This window comes from Anomaloglossus baeobatrachus, chromosome 2 (assembly GCF_048569485.1).
Source record: "Anomaloglossus baeobatrachus isolate aAnoBae1 chromosome 2, aAnoBae1.hap1, whole genome shotgun sequence".
Lineage (NCBI taxonomy): Eukaryota > Metazoa > Chordata > Amphibia > Anura > Aromobatidae > Anomaloglossus > Anomaloglossus baeobatrachus.
In genome coordinates this window covers 241,033,526-241,054,243 of record NC_134354.1, presented here as the reverse complement: position 1 = coordinate 241,054,243, position 20,718 = coordinate 241,033,526, and the positions used below count along the sequence as shown (strand labels likewise).

Genomic DNA, 20,718 nt, shown 5'->3' with positions numbered 1-20,718 from the left:
GTGATGTGGAATCCCGGAAGTAGTCCACCTTGCAAGACAGCAGAACGCAAAAGTAAACCGTTGTTTTCTTTCTAAATCCAACCGATTCGTGTCTTGCTGTGAATGCCCTCTCCAATTTGTGGGAGTTCAATTTAGCCTATGCCTTCCCACCAATTCCAATGCTGTCAAAGACACTAAAAAAATAATAAAAAATTGGATGGATGGGGTTGCCACATTTCGGTGGCCCTGTTGTGGCCAAGGAGAATCTGATTCAGGACTAGTACCAGTATAGCTTGCTATAGACTTATACTGTTACCTCTGACTTTTGACCTTCTTCATTAGGGTCCTCTATTCCACCAAGAGTTCACAAGCTCAGCCTATTGGCATGGCTACTGAAACCAAAATCCTAAAAGCCAGAGACCTGTCGGACAAGGGGATTGAGACGCTACAGAAAAGCCGAAATCTGGTTACTAACGCCATATTTGGGGAAACTATGGCAGACCTTCTCCTGGTGTGGACCCGAATTACCAGGTCCATTTCATCCTAAGGTGGCTCAGATCCTGGACTTTCTTCATAATGGCTGGACAAAGGCCTAAACCTGGAACCTTCAAGGTCCAAATCTCGGCCCGGACCTCATACTTCGACCAAGATGTAGCAAGCCATCGGTGGATTAGGTTTGACTTCAGTAGTTGCGACCCAAACAAATTTATCTAGTCCTTCCCTGGGACTTGAATAGAGTCCTTAAGGGCCTAACACAACAACCCTTTGAGCCTATCACCTCAACAGATCTAGAACCCTGTCCTGGAAAACTGCATTCCTAGTAGCAGTTACGCCAGCCAGACGAGTTGGTGAATTACCGACCACTACTAGACAGCCGTACCTAAAAATCCTGAACAATAGCATTATCTTCCGTCAGGACCACTCATTTCTTCCGAAACTAGTATCGTATTTTCTCATATTCTAAGATATAATACTACCATCTTTCTGTCAGAATCCATTTGATGATAAAGGGGAATTTCATTCCTTGGATGTACGCAGGGCGATTTTACACTACCTTCAGAGAACCGATCATTTGAGGAAGGACCATAATCTCTTTGTCCAGATCATGGGGCGGAATAAAGGTACAAAGCTGCCATGAACAAAATTGCCAGCTAGAGCACTCAGCAAAGCTTACAAAAAACCAAGCTCTACCACCTCCAGGAGACTTCACAGCTCATTCTACCAGATCGGTGTCTGTCTCTTGGGCCGAGAAGGCCGACACTTCCATCAAGCAGATATACAGATCCGCTATCTGGTGATCAGTCCGTACCTTCACAAAACACTAAAAACTGAATTTACTGTTTAAAAAGGACTTAGCCTTCAGCCGTAAGGTCCTTCAGACCGTTGTCCCCCCCATAAGTTATGTTGTCGTTGGTACTTCTCCTGTGGTGCTGTCATGGAGGGTGACTAGAGAAAATAGAATTAGTTCTTACTAGTAATTCAGTTTCTAGGAAACCCTCCACAACAGCACGGATCTTCCCTCCCTACCTGTTGAAATAATTTATTGGTTTATTACTGATTTTAAAGTTTGAACCATTTGTACCGGTGTAGTTACTTGGAAAAAACACTCTAGATGGGAGGTGGGATGGGTTTTTTAACTTCTTTGTATTTCCTGTCCCAATTAGGGCGTGGAGTTAACTCCTGTGGTGCTGTCGTGGGGGGTTTCCTAGAAACTGAATTACCGGTAAGAACTAATTCTTTTTTTTGTTTATTTATAAAGATATCAGAAATTTTGCAAACATTTAGCAATTTTCAAAGTTTTGATTTTTTTTCTGCCCTTAACCCCTTCACGACCCTTGACGTACGTATACATCTTACAAATTGGTCCGCTCCCAACTAATGACATATAGGTACATCATGACGATCGTGAGGCTCAGGCACCGTACCCCCCTCCCATCGCCACCAGGTCTCTGGCTGATGTTGCTGCCGGGTCTCTGGCTGATGTTGCAGCTGAGACCCAGCTCTCACTCCTCCTAGATGCTGCGATCAATGCAATCACACGATTCAGGAGGCAGGAAGAGGGATTACTTATCTCTCCTAGGGATTGGGTCCCTGTAATGCCATCACAGGGACCTGATTGCTGCCATAATAACATAGGGTTGTTATCATGACGATCCTGGGTTACTGAGCTACAGAAAGTCTCATACACCATGCTAGATGCATGGTGTGTGAAGCGAACTGTCAGTGCTGCCAGAGCAGCACTGACAGATCTAATCCACTGCAGTGTATTATATTAGTGATTAGACCACTGAAAGTTAGTGTCCTATAAAGAGACTAAGTAAAAAAGTTTTAAAAATATTTACAAAACTCTGAAAATAAAGAACCCCCAAAAATTCCAATAAATGTCAATGTAAAAAAAAACAAACCTACACATATTTGATATTGATATTGCTGCATCTGTAACAACCCGATCCATAAAACTATCACACTAGTCAGCCCCTTCAGACAAAAGACACCCTTATTTACCAGTTTATTTCCCAGCAAAAATCACAGTCCGACGTAATCCAAAAGGCGTCCCACGACGTTTTAAGACTCACTGTCCCAGCCAATGAAGAACAGATCGGTGATAGCATGAATTCACTGCAGTTCAATGCCTGCAGCTCTCACGCCAAGTATCACTAGAGCCCTCTCGCAATACTTGGCATGAGAACCGCGGGCAGTGAACTCAGTCGAAGGTATGAGTTTGCCAAAGTTCATTTCCTCGAGCTCTCTCGATATTTGCCACCGCACCATGGCAATGGGAAGATCCGAGTACAGCAGCAGATTTGGCGAATCTAATAGATGGGCCACCTCTGAGGTGACTGCGGACTGCTATTTTTAGGGTGGGAAGGGTCAAATAACCATGGCCCTTCCCACTCTAAAAATATCAGCCTCCAGTTGTCTGCTGTCTTTTGGATGGTTTTGAAAAATGGGGTAGACCCTACACCATTTTTTTAAATTATTTGTTTGAATAATGAAAAAAAAATCAGCATGTGATCTCCTCTATTTTTAAAAATAAGCCAAGAGACAGCTGAGGTTGGCAGCCCGTAGCTGCTGCTGTGTCTGTTCTGACAATGAAAATTGGGGTTGATCCAACGTTTTTTTTTTTGTTTTTTTTTTTAAATTAGTTATTAATTCTGCTAAATAGCTGTACTGTCTATCATCTATCTATTTAATTCATTAATCTAATTAATCTATCTAGGTTTTATCTATCATTTTTCTGGTCCAGCCATCAATATAAATGAGAAATAGAGTGTTCAAATAATACTGCAAGAACTGGTCACCAGTCAGTATCTGTACAAGTACAGATACAGAGTGCTTTTAAGGACATGGAGGGTGTGTAATCAGATTATATTAGGGACCAGATTTGGAAGAAAAATGTGTTAGGGCAAAATGGGAATAGTCAGACAAGTGAGTTGAGATGATAGGCTAGTCCAAACAGGGCCGGCTCCAGGTTTTTGTGGGCCCCGGGCGGAAGAGTCCCAGTTGGCCCCATCCACACGCAGACACACACACATACACAGATATGTAGAAGTACATATACATATTTAAAGACAAACTCACAAAAATACATATAAACAGACAAATCTACACAGTCATATACACTGACATACATAGATACACATCATACATGCATACAGACAGACACACACAGCTGTGCTGCATACATGCAGAGACACACACTGCTCTACTGCATACATACATACAGACACACACACACACACACACACACACACTGCTCTGCTGCATACATACAGACACACACACACACTGCTCTGCTGCATACATACAGACATACACTGCTTTGCTACATACATACATACAGACAGACACACACTGCTACAGACAGACACACACTGCTCTGCTGCATACATGCAGACAGACACATACACTGCTCTGCTACATACTTACAGACAGACACACACTGCTCTGCTACATACAGACAGATAGACAGACACACACACACACTGCTCTGCTGCATACATACAGATAGACAGACACACACATACTGCTCTGCTACATACATACATACAGTGCCTACAAGTAGTATTCAACCCCCTGCAGATTTAGCAGGTTTACACATTCGGAATTAACTTGGCATTGTGACATTTGGACTGTAGATCAGCCTGGAAGTGTGAAATGCACTGCAGCAAAAAAGAATGTTATTTCTTTTTTTATTTTTTTTTTAAATTGTGAAAAGTTTATTCAGAGGGTCATTTATTATTCAACCCCTCAAACTACAAGAACTCTGTTTGGTTCCCCTAAAGTATTAAGAAGTATTTCAGGCACAAAGAACAATGAGTTTCACATGTTTGGATTAATTATCTCTTTTTCCAGCCTTTTCTGACTTATTAAGACCCTCCCCAAACTTGTGAACAGCACTCATACTTGGTCAACATGGGAAAGACAAAGGAGCATTCCAAGGCCATCAGAGACAAGATCGTGGAGGGTCACAAGGCTGGCAAGGGGTACAAAACCCTTTCCAAGGAGTTGGGCCTACCTGTCTCCACTGTTGGGAGCATCATCCGGAAGTGGAAGGCTTATGGAACTACTGTTAGCCTTCCACGGCCTGGACAGCCTTTGAAAGTATCCACCCGTGCCGAGGCCAGGCTTGTCCGAAGAGTCAAGGCTAACCCAAGGACAACAAGGAAGGAGCTCCGGGAAGATCTCATGGCAGTGGGGACATTGGTTTCAGTCAATACCATAAGTAACGTACTCCACCGCAATGGTCTCCGTTCCAGACGAGCCCGTAAGGTACCTTTACTTTCAAAGCGTCATGTCAAGGCTCGTCTACAGTTTGCTCATGATCACTTGGAGGACTCTGAGACAGACTGGTTCAAGGTTCTCTGGTCTGATGAGACCAAGATCGAGATCTTTGGTGCCAACCACACATGTGACGTTTGGAGACTGGATGGCACTGCATACGACCCCAAGAATACCATCCCTACAGTCAAGCATGGTGGTGGCAGCATCATGCTGTGGGGCTGTTTCTCAGCCAAGGGGCCTGGCCATCTGGTCCACATCCATGGGAAGATGGATAGCACGGCCTACCTGTAGATTTTGGCCAAGAACCTCCGCTCCTCCATCAAGGATCTTAAGATGGGTCGTCATTTCATCTTCCAACAAGACAACGACCCAAAGCACACAGCCAAGAAAACCAAGGCATGGTTCAAGAGGGAAAAAATCAAGGTGTTGCAGTGGCCTAGTCAGTCTCCTGACCCTAACCCAATTGAAAACTTGTGGAAGGAGCTCAAGATTAAAGTCCACATGAGACACCCAAAGAACGTAGATAACTTGGAGAAGATCTGCATGGAGGAGTGGGCCAAGATAACTCCAGAGACCTGTGCCAGCCTTATCAGGTCTTATAAAAGACGATTATTAGCTGTAATTGCAAAGAAGGGTTATTCCACAAAATATTAAACCTAATGGTTGAATAATAATTGACCCACACTTTTATGTTGAAAATTTATTAAAATTGAACTGAGCAACATAACTTGTTGGTTTGTAAGATTTATGCATCTGTTAATAAATCCTGCTCTTGTTTGAAGTTTGCAGGCTCTAACTTATTTGCATCTTATCAAACCTGCTAAATCTGCAGGGGGTTGAATACTACTTATAGGCACTGTACATACATACATACATACATACAGACACACACACATACACACACACACACACACACACACACACACGCGGCTCTGCGGGGCCCACTCACCTTGCTCTGCGGGTCCCACACACGCGATCTGCGGGGCCCACACACACGGCTCTGCGGGGCCCACGCACACAGCTCCGGGGTCCAGCACATGCAGCTTCGGGGAGGAAAGGGGGGTGGGCAGGGCATACATCTAGGGGAAAAAACCCCATACAGTTCACCGGGGCCCATAAATCGGGGGCTGGGGAGGGCACATACAGATCGAGTGTGGGGGGGGAGTGTCCCACATATCGCTCAGGTAACGGTGGAGAGGGGGCCCACACAGCGCCAGAGGGAAGCACTGTGCTGGGGGTCGCTGGCTGGCCCTGCGCCTCCTTCATCTGTGGGACTGAGCAGGACGCTGCGTGGTAGCTCCACCCACAGATGAAGTTCAAACCAGGAGGACACAGCGAATGCTGTGGTCTGCGCGCCTTAAAGAGGGACGGCAGCCACAGATTCCTGCCAAGGACTGCAGTCCCTGGTACTCGGCCCGGGGACAGCAGAACTGACTAAGGTGAGTGGGCCCCGGCCCAGGGGCAGCAGAACTGACGAGGCCGAGTGGGCCCCCAGCTCTCCAGGGCCCCGGCATTTGCCCGGGTGTGCTGGGTGGTGACGCCGGCCCTGGGACAGTCCAAAGATATGCGTTTTTAGTGGACCATTAAAACTGTGGATATTGGGAATTGGTGCAGCTCAGAGAAGTCTTGAAGAAAGGAGTGAGCTGTTAGTATTATCGAGGATGTTAGTCTTGCATCAATAGTGGAAGGGATAACATTGTTAGTGTAATAAACAGAGATGAGTGAGAATTAGGGCGGTGCAGAACTGTGGAGGACTTTGTGTGTGAGAGGGATACGTTTATATTGGACTCCGTAGCAGATGGGCAACAAGTGCAATAACTGGCACAAGTTAGAAGTATCGGTGTAGTTGGAGACGAAAATGATCCTAGCTGCTGCATTCAGGATGGATTGGGGATAGAAGAGTTTAGTAAAATGATTCACGGGATCCTAGTCCAGTGGCCACTTCAGTAATCCATGGCCCCTGGAGGAGAGCTCTGCAAACCTACTTCTACTTGCCGCTATCTCCAGCCCCTGTTTTGGTTAGTTGACCCCGTACAACACTGCAACTATGACGTTGCACTGGATCTGATCATCAAAAGATAAACTAAATATGCCGACAGATAGAAGGAGGTTCATAGGGTCATATCTGGCGGTCATTTACTACCAGGGTGTTCATCTTTATCAGGGTTCTGTGAATCTTTATGTTGAGTTTTCCTCCATTCAGCCCTGTCCAACATCGCTTGTTTCAAAAAAGCTCCCCGTCCTGCATTACTTCACTATCTCATCCCTTCCCTGCAATACATCATTCCTCTCTATTGCCATGGCTCGGTTTGGGGATTCAATCGGTTCCTCAAGCTGCTGGGCTGTTGCCTTTTCTTCCTGTTGTTGCATGGTTGGTTTCTCTTTCTGCTGGGCTATTGTCTTTTCTTCCCTGTCCAAATGCTACTGGTTCTGTGGGCGCACGGTGGTTCAGTGGTTAGCACTGCAGCCTTGCAGCGCTGGGGTCCTGGTTTCAAATCCCACCAAGGTCACCATCTGCAAGGAGTTTGTATGTTCTCCCCGTGTTTGCGTGGGTTTCCTCCGGGTACTCTGGTTTCCTCCACACTCCAAAGACATACAGATAGGGACTCTAGATTGTGAGCTCCAATGGGGACAGTGTTCCCAATGTATGTAAAGCGCTGTGGAATTAATAGCGCTATATAAATGAATAAAATTATTAAATTATTCTCCCTTCTTAGTTTATTCCTCTCCAGGTGTTTCCCTTTTTCCCGTTTTAGTCTGCCCTATCACATTTTAGGTTGAGTTAGATATATTCACCATTCACTGTACTTCTTTGAAAGATATTCCTCTAGGTGGACTAATGTCTAGGAGTTCCAGCCCTTCAGCTTAGGGATTTACCTTTGACTAAACACTAGTTTAGTTCCTGCTGTGAGTCAGTTTATTTTTTTTCCCCAGCACCTATTTCTTTCACTTTATATGAATGTTTTGTCACTCTGGGTTTTTGGGTTTTCCTGCCTACCTTCCTCTTACTTTGTTGGCAGTGTGTGGCCTCCCCTCTGGTCATTCAGGAGGTTCAATAAACCACTGGGACAGCCTTTTAGGGTCCCGTTACACATAGCGACGTACCAGCGATCCCACCAGCGATCCGACCTGGCAGGGATCGCTGGAACGTCGCTACATGGTCGCTGTTGAGCTGTCAGTCAGGCAGATCTCCACAGCGACCAGTGACCAGCCATCAGCCACCAGCGACCCGTGTAATGACGGCTCTCTGCACCCTCAGAACCGGCGCTCGTTGGGCTCCTGCCGTCAAACACACCGATGCGTTCTGCACAGCAGGAGGCCAACGAGCAAAAAATGGTCCTGATCGTTGATCACAATGAGCGACCTCGCAGCAGGGGCCCGCTCGCTGCTGCTTGTCACACACATCAATATCACTGGCGAGGTCGCTTATACATCACAAAATCTGTGACGTTTCAGTGATCTCGCTATGTGTGACGGGGGCTTTAGGGAGGCAGGTCCCAGATGGTGTTTTTGTGTGGCTAGGGTCTTTCTAGTCTGTTGTGAGCATGTCAGACAGGTTCAACAGGTTCCATATGAAAAACAATCATTTGTTAAAGTAGACAAATATCAATTTGAAGTACAGCAGGTCCACTTCTTAGGACATTTGGTTTCTTCATCAGGGATTCGAATGTACCCCATTAAAGTGCAAGCAGTTCTTGATTGGGTTCAACAAAGTAACCTGAAAGCATTGCAGAGATTTGTTGTCTTAGAAATGTTTTTAATGAACTTCCAATAAAAATGTGCAATCATAGCCGAGCCTTTAACTGACAAGCCTAAGAAAACAGATGTTTCTTCTTGGTCAGCCGAGGCAGTAGATGCTTTTTCATCTCTCAATACAGCTTTCTCTAAGGGTCGTGTTCTCAGTAAATCTGAGGAGGATTTGCTTTTCTTTGACTAGGTAGACACTTCCTTTATTAGGATGGGAACTGTTCTTTCACAGAAAAAGTGAGTATTACCTTTTGATTTCCTTCCCAGCACCTTTTCCTTTCACCTTATGAATGTGTTTTAGTTTTCTCACTCTGGGTTTTTATGTCTTTCTGCACACTTTTCTCTTCCCTTGTAGGCAGTGTTTTGCTGGTTCCCCTTTGGTCCTTCAGGAGGCATGAGAAACCCCCCGATGGCCTTTTAGTGAGTCAGGTCTGAATTGGTGTTTTTAGTTGAGCGGCTAGGGTCTTTCTAGTCTGTACAGGGACCAGTTAGGTGCGAGTGTGTCTTCACTATGTTGTTGGTCTTCCCCTTTTTTGCTGCCAGTAAGTACATTTTTTGTTATGTTCATATCGTATATACAGCCCCAACATTAAGTAAATCAGACCACCAAACCTCCTTTATATGTACCTTCCTCCTGTTGTACATCACTCTTCTCAGCCTCCACTCTGTACACCCCTTTTTGCAGTTCATCACTCCATTCAGCTTCCTTTATATACATCCCCATCTTGCTGTACATTACTCTCATCACTTCTACATTCATCCCCATTCTACAGGACATCACTCCTCATATCCCTTCTATATACCGCTTCATCCTGTAGTACATCACTCATCTTGGCATTCCCTATGTACAATCCCCTCCTGCACTACATTACACATCTCACCCTGACTATATCTTCTCAGCCTCCACTCTGTACACCCCTTTTTGCAGTTCATCACTCCTTTCAGCTTCCTTTATATACATCCTCATCTTGCTGTACATTACTCTCATCACTTCTACATTCATCCCCATTCTACAGGACATCACTCCTCATATCCCTTCTATATACCGCTTCATCCTGTAGTACATCACTCATCTTGGCATTCCCTATGTACAATCCCCTCCTGCACTACATTACACATCTCACCCTGACTATATGTAATGTATATAAAATACAGGGGGAGACCCTACATCAATCGTGTTTATTTATTTAATTTATACCACGATATAGAGCCAGAGACATCGCCTGTGTTTCCAACCAATCAACAGATGCTGTCTGATGGCAGGGTCTGACTGCAGCCAATCAGATATGCCGGTGGGCGAGGAAAGCAGAGAATATTCATTAGAGATAATTGTGGGACCCAGAAGTAAAGCTGTAGCCCCGGAGATTTGGTAAGTATGTACTGCTTTAACCCTTTTGCTTTTTTTTTTTTCTTTTAGTGGCCAACCACAGCCATGCCAAAACTTGACATGGCTGTGATGAGCAGGGAGAGGATAATTTTTGCCATCCAATCATTTACTGCAAAAGATCTTGCCAAGGATCAGATGTCCGATCCCGATCCGCCCAAAGATCGTACAATTTTTTTCTGATCTTTGCCAATCAGAATCACTCATCTCTATTGCAGGGAACCCCAGTGACGTCAATAAGCACATAAAACACAAAAAAAGTAACGTGGGCATTACACATGCGTTTTTTTTCCTGCTTGTTTCACTGACTCCATTGAAGTCAGTTGGGGAAAAATGCAGGAAAAAACGCTAAAACAATTGACATGTTGCTTCTTTGTTCAGCAACAAAAAAAGCAAGGAAAAATGAAGCAACGTGGGGACAGCAAGTCAGGATTCTCATGCACTTTGCTGGCATGATTTTTCCTTGCTTTTTTTATTTAAAAAAAGCAAGGAAAAATGCTAGAAATAAACGTCCTGTGGGCACAAGGCCTTAATGAGAGGAGCCTCAGATGGTAAAGAGAGACTCTGGCCCAGATCCTGTCACAAGTCTCTAGATGCATAGAGACAGCCATGACACCCTTGGAGATTTGTGTATTTATAAATGAGAAAAGTTTCAGACCTTAATTAGCCTGTTAGGGTTGTGGCTTGTTCACTATCATTGTTATAAAAATTTTACACTAATAAAAATCCAGCCTCCTTTAACCTTGTACCAAAAATCAGCAGCCATGGGTTCTTCTAAGCAGCTGCTTAACACTCTGAAAATGGTGGAGGCCCACAAAACAAGAGAAGGCCATAAGAAGATAGTAAAGCGTTTGCAAGTTGCCCTTTCGTCAGGTTAAGGTTAAAATAGAAATCTTTGGCCACAATGATCAAAGGTATGTGTGGAGAAAAAATGGTACAAAATTTCAGGAAAAGAATATCTTGCCAACCGATAAGCATTGGGGTGGATCAATCATGGGGTTGTGTTGCATCCAATGGTGCAGGAAACATTTTTTGATGCACACATAACACCATCTGTAAAATAGCTGAAGTTGAAAGCAGATGGCTTCTACAACTAGATAAAGATACTAAACACATGTCAAAATCCACAATAGACAACTGCAAAAGGCACAAGCTGAAGATATTATAATGCCCCTCACAGTCCCCTGATCTGAACATCATTGAAAATCTGTGGCTAGACCTCAAAAGAGCAATGCATGCAAGACGACCCAGGAATCTCACAGAACTGGAAGACTTTTCCTAGGAAGATTGGAGGAAAATCCCCCAAACAAGATTTCAAAGGCTCTTGGCTGGCTACAAAAAGCATTTACAAGCTGTGCTATGTCTCAAAGGGGGTGCTAACTAGGAAATAACCATGCAGGGTGCCCAAACGTTTGCATCGGCCCATTTTCCTTTTTTGTTGATTTTATTTTCATTCTTTGCATTTTAAAGTTATCTTTAAAGGGAATCTGTTACATGGTTTTTGCCACCTAATCTGAGAGCAGCATAACAAAGGGGCAGATATCCTTATCCAGTGGTGTGTCACTTACTGGGCTGCTTAGTGTAGTTTTGATAATCTCACTGTTTAATCAGCAGTAGATTATCATTAGAGGACTACTTGGTGTGCTACCAGGTAGTCCAGCATATTCATGAGCTCTGTATAACTGCTAGATCTGCAGCAGAGAAAACATTTATTTTATCAAAATGACAGCAAACAGCTCAGAAAGTGACACAGGATCTCTGTCTCTACATTATGCTGCTGTCAGATGGGGGAGCAAAAACCTGGTGACAGATTCCCTTTAACTTTATGCCTGTTAAAGATCATTTTTGTTCAACTTGCTTAACTGTTTACATTAAGACTATTTTCACACACAGCGTGTTTTTGACGCTGCGTTTTTGGCTGCAAAAAAACGCACCCATGGCAAAAACGCACTGATAAAAAATACATGCGTTTTGTACCACGTTTTGGTGTGTTTTTGGCTGCGTTTTGCTGTGTTTTTGATCACTACGTTTTGCTGCGTTTTTACAATGCATTGCATGGGTGAAAAACGCAGTAAAACATAGGAAAGAATTGACATGTCCATTTTTTTTTTTAGCTCAAAAACACAGGTAAATAAAAAAAGTTGTGTGCGGACAGCAAAAATGAAAAGTCATAGACTTTTCTGGGGAAGCAAAGTCATGCAGTTTTGAGCCCAAAAATGCACCCGAAAAACGCGCAAAAATGCCGTGAAAAACGCTCAGTGCGCACATAGCCTAAAGGGTGCTTTACACGAGACGATCTATTGTGAGATAGATCGTCGGGGGTCACGTTTTTTGTGACGCACATCCGGCATCGCTTGCGACGTCGGGCTGTGTGACACCTCCTAGCGACGCAGTATCACTCACAAATTGCGAGTCGTGTACTCGTCGCTAGGTTTCATAAAATTGTTTAATTAAAATGGCGGCGGTTGTTCATCGTTTCCGTGGTATCACACGTTGCTCCGTGTGACACCACGGGAACCATGAACACAGCTTACCTGCGTCCTCAGCTCCCGCAGGCTATGTGGAAGGAAGGAGGTGGGCGGGATGTTTACGTCCCGCTCATCTCCGCCCCTCCGCTTCTATTGGCCGGCTGCCGTGTGGCGTCGCTGTGACGCCGAAAGTCCCTCCCACTCCAGGAAGTGGACGTTCATCGCCCACAGCGAGGTCGTCCAGAAGGTAAGTACGTGTGACGGGGGTTAAACGAGTTTGTGCGCCACGGGCAACTAATTGCCCGTGACGCAAAAACGACGGGGGCGGGTACGATCGATCGTGCTATCGCACAATCGGTCGTCTCGTGTAAAGCAGGCTTAACAGTAATTTGACCGGGGGTGCCCAAAGTTTTGCCTGCAATTGTACCTCTCCCATGTAGTTTTGGAAAAATATTGCTTTTTCCTTACTATCATCTTAAAGTATGTCTTCTGATCGGAACATAAACAAAACACATATGTTGAATTTTGAACACTCACTTTCACCCTGTTCTTCTTCAGAAATGCAACAAATGTGTTTTGTACCATTGTAATGTTGTAAAAGTGCACATCTACCAAGGGCACAGAGTGATGGTAGCATCTTCTTTTTTTAATCTAGAACAATAAATATGTCACTATGAACTATAGCTCCCCGACACCATTAAAAGCGGGCTTTACACGCTACAATATATCTTACGATGTGTCGGCGGGGTCACGTCGTAAGTGACGCACATCCGGCACCGTAAGTTATATTGTAGCGTGTGACAGCTGCGTATGATTGTGATTGAACGTTAAAACGTTCATCGCATGCACGTCGTTCAATTGCTAAAAATTGAACGTGAGGTTGTTCAATGTTCCCGAGGTAGCACACATTGCAGTGTGGGACTCCCCGGGAACGATGAGCAGATCTTACCTGCGTCCCGCGGCTCCCGCTGGCAATGCAGAAGGAAGGAGGTGGGCGGGATGTTTACGTCCCGCTCATCTCCGCCCCTCCGCTTCTATTGGCCGGCTGCCGCGTGATGTCGATGTGACGCCAAACGTCCCTCCCACTCCAGGAAGTGGACGTTCGCCGCCCACATTGAGGTCGTATGGAAGGTAAGTATGTGTGACAGCAAATAATTGTTTGTGCAACACGTTCAACAAATTGAACGTGCCGCACATACGATGGGGGCGGATACGATCGCATACGATATCGTATGCTTAATCGTAACGTGTAAAGCAGGCTTAACACTGATGCAGCCCCAGATACGGACATTGCCAGCACTGTTTTATTGTAGACACTGCATTTAGAAAAATGCATGGTGCCCAGTGATCCCTGTTCTTTAAGTAAAACAGTTTGCCCACTTCACCTTATTGTCGTCCCTTTTATTGAAATGTGATATTGAATCTTTTTTCTTAATAAAAAACGACAAACAGTCTAATTTTATTTATTAATTTGATTTTGTTGTCTTTATTTACCTTTGAGACTTTATGCAGGATTATGAAAAATTCTTAAGGATCCTTAAGGATTCACATACTTTCAAGTATCACTGTATGCAGTGTAGTTTATTATAATTGCCTGCAATTGTTGGGCTACTTTTACACATCCATGTGGTATCCATTTTTTTTTCTCTCATACATTCTTTGTTCTAAAGCCAATAAAAAAGACCCCTTTAAGATGACATGGCTTTATTAAATTATATCGCTGAGCAACAGATCTGTGAGATGCGAATGCAAAAATGAAGTAAATCAGAAGTCTTCTGAGTTGCATCCATTTTTCACAGATTCCCATATAGACATGAATGGCTGATCCTTAACCATAATACTACCTGCTGTGACTCTCACAGACCGTAGATAAACAGAAATCTTTTGAATCAAGGACTGAGGCCATATAACAAAGTGGGCAAATGCAGGTGTGGTACAGGAAACTGGTTGTGCATATCATCTGTCTGGAGCTCCAAGCGGCTGTCATAAAGATCCTCATATTTCGGAACCAAAAAGGAGAAACTGTCGACACTTCTGGATTAAGGCCACAGATGCAATACCAGGAAAAGACTTTAACAATTTAGTCCCTCACATTGGTAAAAACGGAAGGGTAAACAAAGAGCATGGTTTAGAAAACGAGTGTAATAAAGCATGTCCTTTAGCTGGTAAACCCACTTGCACACTTTGATATGTGCATAAAACACGGCTTTGAAAAATACCAGCTGCCCCTAATTTTGCTGAATCCTTTTTTTTTATTTGTCTTAATATACTGTTTCACGGAGACAGCTGGGGAATCACACCGCTATCCTACTGCTGCCATCAATTTGTCACTGACAGTAGTCTGCTACCTCCTATCATCAGGACAATTAAGCAATTGACCGACGACTAATGTACGAGGTCATGGCTGTTTCTACTACTATAGTCATGGCCAAAAGTTTTGAGAATGCGACAAATATTAATTTTTACAAAGTCTACTGCTTAAGTTTTTCTAATGGCAATTTGCATATACTCAAGAATGTCATAAAGAGTGATCAGCTTAACAACAATTACTTGCAAAGTCAATATTGGCTAAGAAAATGAACTTTAACCCCCAAAACACATTTCAACATCATTGCATTCCTGCCTTAAATGGAGCAGCTAACATTGTTTTAGTGATTGTTCCATTAACACAGGTGTGGGTGTTGATGAGGACAGGGCTAGTGATCAATCAGTCATGATTAAGTAAGAATGACACCACTGGACACTTTAAAAGGAGGCTGGTGCTTGGTCTCATTGTTTCTCTTCAGTTAACCATGGTTATCTCTAAAGAAACACGTGCAGCCATCATTGCTCTGCACAAAAATGGCCTAACAGGGAAGAGTATTGCAGCTACAAAGATTGCACCTCAGTCAACAATCTATCGCATCATCAAGAACTTCAAGGAGAAAGCTTCCATTGTTGCCAAAAAGGCTCCAGGGCGCCCAAGAAGGACCAGCAAACGCCAGGACCGTATCTTAAAATTGTTTCAGCTGCGGGATCGGACTACCAGCAGTGCCGAGCTAGCTCAGCAATGGCAGCAGGCTGGTGTGAGTGCTTCTGCACGCACTGTGAGGTGGAGACTGCTTGAACAAGGCCTGGTTTCAAGGAGGGCAGCAAAGAAGCCACTTCTCTACAGAAAAAACATCAGGGACTGACTGATATTCTGCAAAAGGTACAGTGAGTGGACTGCTGAGGACTGGGGTAAAGTCATTTTCTCAGGTGAATCCCCTTTTCGATTGTTTGGGACATCTGTAAAACAGCTTATTAGGAGAAGAAGAGGTGAGTGCTACCACCAGTCTTGTCTCATGCCAACTGTTAAGCATCCTGAAACGATTCATGTGTGGGGTTGCTTCTCAGCCAAGGGAATCGGCTCACTCACAGTCTTGCCTAAAAACACAGCCATGAATAAAGAATGTTACCAGAATGTCCTCCAAGAGCAACTTCTCCCAACTGTCCAAGAGCAGTTTGGCGCCCAACAATGCCTTTCCAGCATGATGGAGCACCTTGCCATAAAGCAAAGGTGATCACTAATTGGCTCATGGAACAAAACATAGAGATTTTGGGCCCATGGCCTGGAAACTCCCCAGATCTTAATCCCATTGAGAACTTGTGGGCAATCATCAAGAGACGGGTGGACAAACAAAAACCAACAAATTCTGGCAAAATGCAAGCATTGCTTATGCAAGAATGGACAGCTATCAGTCAGGATTTGGTCCAGAAGTTGATTGAGAGCATGCCAGGGAGAATTCCAGAGGTCCTGAAGAAGAAGGGTCAACACTGCAAATATTGACTTGCTGCATTAACTCATTCTATCTGTCAATATAACCTTTTGGTACTCATAATATGATTGCAATTATATTTCTGTATGTGATGTAAACATCAGACAAACACAATTAAAAACCAGAGGGCAACAGATCATGTGAAAATATAATTTTGGTGTCATTCTGAAAACTTTTGGTCATGACTGTAGGCCGATTATTGGGGAGCTCACAGTGAAGGTATAGCGTGTGTGTGTATAAATACAGTGGAACCTTGGATTAAGAATAACTTGGTTTGAGAGTGTTTTGCAAGACAAGCAAAGCTTTCTAAAAATGTGTAACTTTTTTTTAAGAGCAATGCTTTGCAATAAGAGCAAATTCCCACCGTTTACACTTCCGGTTCCGCCCTTTCACCACACATTGACCCGCTCTGGAGATAACTTTCTGTCCATATGTTCTGTTTACTGTATACAATATAACATTGTACAGTATATACTATATAGCATTTCTATCAGTTTGCATTTGTGGATATAGTATTGTACTCACTTTCAGCTAACCAGTACATCCCATTGCTTGTACTGTACCCCTCACACACCAACAATTCTATTCTTAGATAAAGTGCAGTTTAATTTCTTTCACGTGTTTTTTCCTGTGCTGTACAGTATTTTGCATTAGTGTACTGTAATTTACTTGAATACAGTACATTATTTTGTATTACTGTAATAAATTTATATAATTACAGTAAATATTTTTGGGTTGTAGAATGAATTGTCTGCGTTTCAATTATTTGATATGGGAAAATTCGCTTCGATATAAGAGTAACTTGTTTTAAGAGCACACTCCCAGAATTATGCTCGCAATCCAAGGTTCCACTGTGTATATATATATATATATATATATATATATATATATATATATATAATATGTTGCAGGCGGAGGAGGGGATGCTGCGCTCTCCCACTGCTCGGGTCCGGCTGCTGCTGCTCGGTGGTGGCTCGAGCGGTGGGCCGGATCCCGGGGACTCGAGCGGCGCTCCTCGCCCGTGAGTGAAAAGGGGGTTTGATTGTGGGGATTTGATATTGTCCGTGACGCCACCCACGGTTGTGGTGAGGTTGGTGACACCACCACTGCTCTGGACGGGGATCCCGGGAGCGATGGCAGGGAGCAGCCTGGATGTTAGTTCTCCCATCCGTGGGTAGTGGGTTGGTCATTCAGTCACCCACCCAAACAACCTGGCCCTGATGCTGCCCCCAAAAAGTGGGTAGCCCCCCTTGACCCCAGTCCAGGAACGGGCCCAGATTTGTTAACGGGATGGGTGCTTCGCTGCCGTTGCGGCCGGGCAGACTGCCAGAGCCGTCGTCATCTCCGTCGCGGCCGGGCGGACTGCCGGGGCCGTCGTCATCAACGGTGCGGCCGGGATGGAAGCCGGGACCGGTGGCGGGGTGGTGACGAAGGTAAGGCCAGGGGCCTCCTTCACAGACGCTGCGAGCTCCGCTACCGGTGACAGGGGTAACGGGTCGGTCGGGGCGTTGGCTGCGGGCACGGGCACTGAGGTTTCAGCGGTGCCGGACAGACGGGACATCTCGTGCACTGATGCTCCAGGAACCAAATACTTGCAGAGTCCTGGCGTCCCTGCTTCCACAGCCGCGGTTCACATGCAGCCAGACGCCATCCGTCCCCCTTAGTCTTTTTCCGGCTCCTCCTCTACAGGGGCGGGGTTTCGGTTTTCGCGCCTCCACTACTCAGGAAGACGCTCGAGCGGGGACTTTTCGCGCCCAAAATGGCGGCTTCTCCAAATTTTCAGCCGGACACCTCCAGCGGTCACAAGGCTCACCTCTACCAGACGGCAGAGTGGTAAGATCCTGTTCGTGACGCCATGTTGTCGCGGGCGGAGGAGGGGACGCTGCGCTCTCCCACTGCTCAGGTCTGGCTGCTGCTGCTCGGTGGTGGCTCGAGCGGTGGGCCGGATCCTGGGGACTCGAGCGGCGCTCCTCGCCCGTGAGTGAAAAGGGGGGTTTGATTGTGGGGATTTGATATTGTCCGTGACGCCACCCACGGTTGTGGTGAGGTTGGTGACACCACCGCTGCTCTGGACGGGGATCCCGGGAGCGATGGCAGGGAGCAGCCTGGATGTTAGTTCTACCCTCCGTGGGTAGGGGGTTGGTTGTCCCGGGGCCCGGTGATGGGGTAGGGATGGATGGCGGGTTACGGGGCCTGGTGAGGTGCAGGGTCGCAGGGGCAGCGCTGTGCCGCACGGCACGTTGGTACTCACTCAGCCAATGAATAATGCAAAGTCTCCGGTAAAACAAACGGCTGGATGGACGGGTCCCACAGGCGGCTGCGGTGTTTTTCCCCTGACCCCAGGTTGGTAGTGTAAGTCCTTTGCTTCACCTTCGTGTACGCTCCTCCTGTGCTCCGGTTTCCAGCTGGCTCCACGGTTCGGTACCGGACGGGCCACTACCCTGTCCCGGCTACCTACGGTTCCACCAAGACTGTCTTCCCGGCTCCTGCAGACGGCCACTACCGTCTGCCTAACTCTCTACACGAGGGCCCTAGGCTCCAACCTAGGCCCCAGTCTGCGTCTGCCTCTCTGCAGACCTCCTCTCTCTTCCTCTGCCTGGACTTGTCTGAGCTGGTTTTTGCCCGTGTGTGGGCTGTTTGTGGGATATGATTTGCCCTTCAGAATTTTAGGAGATTCCCAACTTGCAGGATATCTTCGCCCTTGAAGGTCCCAGGCAGAAAATATCGTGGTCATGTTTCTTATCGTGATTTTATCTTCTTATAGAGATCAAACATAGCATGGATAACATTATCCATCTGAGTGATCTTATTTGAAGCTCATGAACAAGGCTACAATTATGAAACAATATGCATGTTCTTTTAATCACAATGCAGATAATGTCTAGCAGAATATTCGGATTGATATTCATAATTGTTTGCTGGCTCTTAAAAACCTATGATCCTGCTTTGATCAGATGAAGCTTGGGCCTGGGAACTATAATTGCCCATCTCTGCATAAATGAATATCAGTCTTGCTACCTTGTTCCCAAGCATTTGTATGCTGTAATTACCTGTCCACACCAGGAGGTCTTACTTCAATAGAGATGAATTGTCAGCTCTCTGTTTTTCAGTTATAATTAGTCCCATATGTTAATTGTGGTGGTAAATATGCCCCCTATCCAGAGATGTCTTTTGAATTTTTATAATTTCTCTATGACATACTTTGCAACGTTTAAAGGCTTATTCCTATCTCCAAGATCCTATCCCAATATGTAGTAGGTGTAATAATAATGATATTAGCACACACCTCTACTTAGAAATGTAGTAAAGTTTTTCTGATTTAGCCATGTCTCTTACCTCATGTGCAGGCATTGCAGGATATTTTCTTGAAAACGTAAAGACATGCTGCTGCCGTACTTAGTTTTCTAGAAGTAAATGGATATATGTGTAAAAATGAACATACAAATTTTTTGTAACATGATTATTTGTATTAGGTCCAATTCACATTTCAGAAATTTTCGACCAGTATTTTGTATCAGAATTTGTAAGTCAAAATTATGAATGGAGAGAGAAAACGTATAATCTTCACACCCAATTAATCTAATATGGATGACCTATCCTAAAAATACATAAATATAAAATCATATAAAAAACATTCAGAAAGCTGGAAAACCCCCTTGAGTAGTGATGGGCAAACCTGAACTGTAAATTTCGAGGTTCGTACCGAACACAGTGTTTGTGCACATGATCTCAAACGCGAGCTTTCTGTGAAACTCGTGTTACAGTTCGGGTCCAGTTCGGTCCATGGGCTGTAATAAAAGAAAAAAGCACATTATGAAAAAACATTCTGATCATACTTACAGGATCCGTGACGCGTCCTGCAGACTGTCTCCTGGTCACTTCTGCGTCCGATCATTGCTGTGCCGCCGGGTAACCACCACTGATTTACAGGACCTTCAATGACCTCATCTCCATGTGACCAGTCTGGTGTGAATGTTGTACAGACATTGAGTTAGACTGGTCACATGGCTATGACATCATGGAAGGTCCTGTTAACTTCCCTGCTTGTCACTCGGCAGTTTTCAGCCGTGTTCGCGGTGACCTCAGAGTCTTGCATCGCATCACCCGGTATGGCCGCACACTTTCCTGACAGTAGCGGTTGGCTGCATGTATTTCCATAAAGCTAAGGCGCTCATGTCCGGCAAGTGTCAGTCCGTGGCGGGTGATACCGATGCGAGACTGCACGAGTCATATGCAAGTGGAACTCTGGCCTCAGTGTCAGCCTGCTTCTCACTTTGTATAGATGCTTGTCTGTACAGAGTGATGAAGCAGATGTGACAATGTTCTCTCTGCTTTTCACTCTGTATAGATGCTTGTCTGTGCAGAGTGATGAAGCAGAGCTGACAATGCTCTCTCTGCTTCTCACTGTTTATAGACGCTGTCTGTGCAGAGTGATGAAGCAGAACTGACAATGTCCTCTCTGCTTCTCACTCTGTATAGATGCTTGTCTGAGAATACAAAGTTGGTATTAACCCCTCTATTACCAAGCATGCCACCGCTTTCAGGGCCACTGGACAAG

The 20,718-nt window shown here is 45.0% G+C and overlaps 1 long non-coding RNA gene across 1 annotated transcript in view; it reads right to left on the bottom strand.

Annotated features, from left to right (window-relative positions):
• LOC142289773 (uncharacterized) overlaps positions 1-20,718 on the bottom strand; it is a 166,461-nt gene that overhangs the window by 127,193 nt on the left and 18,550 nt on the right. Inside the window, exon 2 of the long non-coding RNA XR_012750156.1 lies at positions 19,497-19,564. This is a non-coding gene — a long non-coding RNA (uncharacterized LOC142289773). The remainder of the gene's footprint in view (positions 1-19,496; positions 19,565-20,718) is intronic.